Source organism: Calliopsis andreniformis, unplaced genomic scaffold (assembly GCF_051401765.1).
Source record: "Calliopsis andreniformis isolate RMS-2024a unplaced genomic scaffold, iyCalAndr_principal scaffold0289, whole genome shotgun sequence".
Classification (NCBI taxonomy): domain Eukaryota; kingdom Metazoa; phylum Arthropoda; class Insecta; order Hymenoptera; family Andrenidae; genus Calliopsis; species Calliopsis andreniformis.
This window is the reverse complement of record NW_027480698.1, coordinates 416,910-423,651: the sequence shown is the minus strand read 5'-3', so window position 1 is coordinate 423,651 and position 6,742 is coordinate 416,910.

Below are 6,742 nucleotides of genomic sequence, written 5' to 3'. Positions count from 1 at the left end.
TGCCATAGCCACAGCAGCCATAGCCATAGCCATACGACCCATAGCCAAGGCCATAGCCACAGCAGCCATAGCCATAGCCACAGCCATAGCAGCCATAGCCATAGCCATAGCCATAGCAGCCATAGCTATATCCATAGCATCAATATCCACAGCCATAGCAGCCATAGGCATAGCCATAGGAGCCATAGCCATAGCAATAGCACGCATAGCGATAGCCATAGCAGCCTAGCCATAGCCATACCAGCCATAGCCATAGCCATATCAGCCATAGCCATAGCCATAGCCATAACAGCCATAGCCATGGACAAAGCAGCCATTGCCATGGCCATAGCAGCCATAGCCATATGTATAGGAGCCATAGCCATATGTATAGGAGCCATAGCCATATGTATAGGAGCCATAGCCATAGCAGCCATAGCCATAGCCATAGCAGCCATAGCCATAACCATAGCAGCCATAGCCATATCCATAGGAGCCATTGCCATAGCCATAGCATTAGCAGCCATAGCCATAGCTATAGCAGCCATTGCCATAGCAGTCATAGGCATAGCCATAGCAGCCATAGCCATAGCCATACGAGCCATAGCCAATGCCATAGCCTCAGCAGCCATAGCAATAGCCACAGCCATATCAGCCATAGCCATAGCCATAGCATTAGCAGCCATAGTCATAGCTATAGCAGCCATTGCTATAGCAGCCATAGGCATAGCCATAGCAGCCATAGCCATAGCCAGACGAGCCATAGCCAATGCCATAGCCACAGCAGCCATAGCCATAGCCATAGCCATAGCCATAGCAGCCATTGTCATGGCCATAGCAGCCATAGCCATAGCCATAGCAGCCATAGCCATAGCCGTAGCAGCCATACGCATAGCTATACCAGCCATAGACGTTGCAGCCATATCCGTAGGCATTGCAGCCATAGCCATAGGCATAGCCATAGCCACAGCAGCCAATGCCATAGCCATAGCAGCCATAGCCGTAGCCATCGCAGCCATAGCCATAGCTATAGCAGCCATTGCTATAGCAGCCATAGGCATAGCCATAGCAGCCATAGCCATAGCCATACGAGCCATAGCCAATGCCATAGCCACAGCAGCCATAGCCATAGCCTCAGCCATATCAGCCATAGCCATAGCCATAGCCATCGCCATAGCAGCCATAGCTACATCCATAGCAGCAATAGCCACAGCCATAGCAGCCATAGGCATAGCCATAGGAGCCATAGCCATAGCATTAGCACGCATAGCGATTGCCATAGCAGCCTAGCCATAACCATAGCAGCCATAGCCATAGCCATATCAGCCATAGCCGTAACCATAGTCATAGCAGCCATAGCCATAGCCATACCAGCCATAGCCATAGCCATGTCAGCCGTAGCCATAGCCATAGCCATAACAGCCATAGCCATAGACATAGCAGCCATTGCCAAGGCCATAGCAGCCATAGCCATATGCATAGGAGCCATAGTCATATGTATAGGAGCCATAGCCATAGCAGCCATAGCCATAGCCATAGCAGCCACAGCCATAGCCATAGCCACAGCAGCCATAGCCATAGCCACAGCCATATCAGCCATAGCCATAGCCATAGCCATAGCCATAGCAGCCATAGCTACATCCATAGCAGCAATAGCCACAGCCATAGCAGCCATAGGCGTAGCCATAGGAGCCATAGCCATAGCATTAGCACGCATAGCGAGTGCCATAGCAGCCTAGCCATAGCCATAGCAGCCATAGCCATAGCCATATCAGCCATAGCCGTAACCATAGTCATAGCGGCCATAGCCATGGCCATATCAGCCATAGCAGCTATAGCCATAGCCATAGCAGCCATAGCCATAGCAATAGCACGCATAGCATTAGCCATAACAGCCATAGCCATAGCCATATCAGCAATAGCCACAGCCATAGCAGCCATAGCCATAGCCATAGCCATAGCAGCCATAGCTATATCCATAGCAGCAATATACACAGCCATAGCAGCCATAGCCATAGCCACAGTAGCCAATGCCATAGCCACAGCAGTTATAGCCATATCTGTAGCAGCCATACGCACAGCTATAACAGCCATAGACGTAGCAGCCATAGCCGTAGCCATTGCAGCCATTGTCATAGCCATAGCCATAGCCACAGCAGCCAATGCCATAGCCATAGCAGTTATAGCCATAGACGTAGCAGCCATACGCATAGCTTTACCAGCCATAGACGTAGCAGCCATAGCCGTAGCCATTGCAGCCATTGTCATAGCCATAGCCATAGCAACAGCAGCCAATGCCATAACCATAGCAGTTACAGCCATAGCCGTAGCAGCCATAGGCATAGCTATACCAGACATTGACATAGCAGCCATAGCCATAGCCATAGCAGCCATTGTCATAGCCTTAGCCATAGCCACAGCAGCCAATGCCATAGCCATAGCAGTTATAGCCATAGCCGTAGCAGCCATACGCATAGCTATACCAGCCATAGACGTAGCAGCCATAGCCGTAGGCATTGCAGCCATTGCCATAACGCAGTAGCCATAGCCACAGCATCCAATGGCATAGCCATAGCAGCCATAGCCGTAGCCATCGCAGCCATAGCCATAGCCATAGCCATAGCCATAGCCATAGCCATAGCAGCAACAGCCATATCCATAGCAGCCATAGCAGCCATAGCCATAGCCATAGCAGCCATAGCCATAGCCATATCAGCAATAGCCATAGCTATAGCTGCCGTAGCCATAGCAGCCATAGCCATAGCCATAGCAGCCATAGCCATAGCCATAGCAGCCATTGCCATAGCAGCCATAGGCATAGCCATAGCAGCCATAGCCATAGCCATACGAGCCATAACCAATGCCATAGCCACAGCCGCCATAGCCATATCCATATGAGCCATTGCCATAGCCATAGCATTAGCAGCCATAGCCATAGCTATAGCAGCCATTGCCATAATCATAGTAGCCATAGCCATATCCATAGGAGCCATTGCCATAGCCATAGCATGAGCAGCCATAGCCATAGCTATAGCAGCCATTGCCATAGCAGCCATAGGCATAGCCATAGCAGCCATAGCCATAGCCATAGCAGCCATAGCCATAGCTATAGCAGCCATGGCCATAGCCATAGCAGCCATAGCCATAGCCATAGCAGCCATAGCCATAGCCATATCAGCCATAGCCATAGCCAAAGCATCCATAGCCATAGCTATAGCAGCCATGGCCATAGCAGCCATAGCCATAGCCATAGCAGCCCTAGCCGTAGCCATAGCAGCCATAGCCATAGCCATAGCAGCCATAGCCATAGCCATAGCAGCCATAGCCATAGCCATATCAGCCATAGCCATAGCCAAAGCATCCATAGCCATAGCCATAGCAGCCATAGACATAGCCATAGCCACAGCAGCCATAGTCATAGCCATAGCCATAGCAGTATCCATAGCAGCAATAGCCAAAGCCATAGCAGCCATAGCAGCCATAGCCATAGCCATAGCAGCCATAGCCATTGCCATAGCATCCATAGCCATAGCCATAGCAGCCATAGCTATATCCATAGCAGCCGTAGCCATAGCTATAGCCATAGCAGCCATAGCCATGGCCACAGCAGCCATAGCCATATCCATAGGAGCCATAGCCATAGCCATAGCCTTAGCAGCCATAGCCATAGCCATAGCAGCCATAGCCATAGCTATAGCAGCCATGGCCATAGCAGCCATAGCCATAGCCATAGCAGCCCTAGCCATAGCCATAGCAGCCATAGCCATAGCCATAGCAGCCATAGCCATAGCCATATCAACCATAGCCATAGCCAAAGCATCCATAGCCATTGCCATAGCATCCATAGCCATAGCCACAGCAGCCATAGCCACAGCCATAGCAGCCATAGCCATAGCCATAGCCATAGCAGCTATAGCTATATCCATAGCAGCAATAGCCATAGCCATAGCCATAGCAGCCATAGATATAGCCATAGCCACAGCAGCCAATGCCATAGCCACAGCAGTTATAGCCATAGCCGTAGCAGCCATAGGCATAGCTATGCCAGCCATAGACATAGCAGACATAGCCATTGCCATAGCTGCCATAGTCATAGCCATAGCCATAGCAGTATCCATAGCAGCAATAGCCAAAGCCATAGCAGCCATAGCAGCCATAGCCATAGCCATAGCAGCCATAGCCATTGCCATATCATCCATAGCCATAGCCATAGCAGCCATAGCTATATCCATAGCAGCCGTAGCCATAGCTATAGCCATAGCAGCCATAGCCATGGCCACAGCAGCCATAGCCATATCCATAGGAGCCATAGCCATAGCCATAGCCTTAGCAGCCATAGCCATAGCCATAGCAGCCATTGCCATAGCTATAGCAGCCATAGCCATAGCAGCCATAGCCATAGCCATAGCAGCCATAGCCATAGCCATAGCAGCCATAGCCATAGCCATAGCAGCCATAGCCATAGCCATAGCAGCCATAGCCATAGCCATATCAGCCATAGCCATAGCCAAAGCATCCATAGCCATTGCCATAGCATCCATAGCCATAGCCACAGCAGCCATAGCCACAGCCATAGCAGCCATAGCCATAGCCATAGCCATAGCCATAGCAGCCATAGCTACATCCATAGCAGCAATAGCCGCAGCCATAGCAGCCATAGGCATAGCCATAGGAGCCATAGCCATAGCAATAGCACGCATAGCGATAGCCATAGCAGCCTAGACATAGCCATAGCAGCCATAGCCATAGCCATAGCCATAGCAGCCATAGACATAGCCACAGCCACAGCAGCCAATGCCATAGCCATAGCAGTTATAGCCGTAGCCGTAGCAGCCATAGGCATAGCTATACCAGCCACAGACACAGCAGAGATAGCCATAGCCATAGCAGCCATAGTCATAGCCATAGCCATAGCCATAGCAGCAATAGTCATAGCCATAGCAGCCACACCAGCCATAGCGATAGCCATAGCCGCCATAGCCATAGCCATAGCAGTAGCCATAGCAGCAATAGCCATAGCCATAGCAGCCATAGCAGCCATAGCCATAGCCATATCAGCAATAACCATAGCTATAGCTGCCGTAGCCATAGCAGCCATAGCCATAGCCATAGCAGCCATAGCCATAGCCATAGCAGCCATTGCCATAGCAGCCATAGGCATAGCCATAGCAGCCATAGCCATAGCCATACGAGCCATAGCCAATGCCATAGCCACAGCAGCCATAGCCATATCCATAGGAGCCATTGCCAAAGCCATAGCATTAGCAGCCATAGCCATAGCTATAGCAGCCATTGCCATAGCAGCCATAGGCATAGCCATAGCAGCCATAGCCATAGCCATACGAGCCATAGCCAATGCCATAGCCACAGCAGCCATAGCCATAGCCACAGCCATATCAGCCATAGCCATAGCTATAGCCATAGCCATAGCAGCCATAGCTACATCCATAGCAGCAATAGCCGCAGCCATAGCAGCCATAGGCATAGCCATAGGAGCCACAGCCATATCAATAGCACGCATAGCGATAGCCATAGCAGCCTAGCCATAGCCATAGCAGCCATAGCCATAGCCATATCAGCCATAGCCGTAACCATAGTCATAGCAGCCATAGCCATAGCCAGAGCAGACATAGCCATAGCCATAGCCACAGCAGCCAATGCCATAGCCATAGCAGTTATAGCCATAGACGTAGCAGCCATACGCATAGCTTTACCAGACATAGACGTAGCAGCCATAGCCGTAGCCATCGCAGCCATTGTCATAGCCATAGCCATAGCAACAGCAACCAATGCCATAGCCATAGCAGTTATAGCCATAGCCGTAGCAGCCATACGCATAGCTATACCAGCCATAGACGTAGCAGCCATAGCCGTAGGCATCGCAGCCATTGCCATAACGCATAGCCATAGCCACAGCATCCAATGGCATAGCCATAGCAGTCATAGCCGTAGCCGTCGCAGCCATAGCCATAGCCATAGCCATAGCCATAGCCATAGCAGCAACAGCCATATCCATAGCAGCCATAGCAGCCATAGCCATAGCCATAGCAGCCATAGCCATAGCACGCATAGCGAGAGCCATAGCAGCCATAGCCATAGCCATATCAGCAATAGCCATAGCTATAGCTGCCGTAGCCATAGCAGCCATAGCCATAGCCATAGCAGCCATAGCCATAGCCATAGCAGCCATTGCCATAGCAGCCATAGGCATAGCCATAGCAGCCATAGCCATAGCCATACGAGCCATAACCAATGCCATAGCCACAGCAGCCATAGCCATATCCATAGGAGGCATTGCCATAGCCATAGCATTAGCAGCCATAGCCATAGCTATAGCAGCCATTGCCATAATCATAGCAGCCATAGCCATATCCATAGGAGCCATTGCCATAGCCATAGCATTAGCAGCCATAGCCATAGCTATAGCAGCCATTGCCATAGCAGACATAGGCATAGCCATAGCAGCCATAGCCATAGCCATACGAGCCATAGCCAATGCCATAGCCACAGCAGCCATAGCCATAGCCACAGCCATATCAGCCATAGCCATAGCCATAGCCATAGCCATATCCATAGCAGCCATAGCCATAGCCATAGCACGCATAGCGACAGTCATAGCAGCCGTAGCCATAGCTATAGCAGCCATAGCCATAGCCATATCAGCCATAGCCATAGCCATATCCATAGCAGCAATAGCCATAGTCATAGCCATAGCAGCCATAGCTATATCCATAGCAGCCGTAGCCATAGCTATAGCCATAGC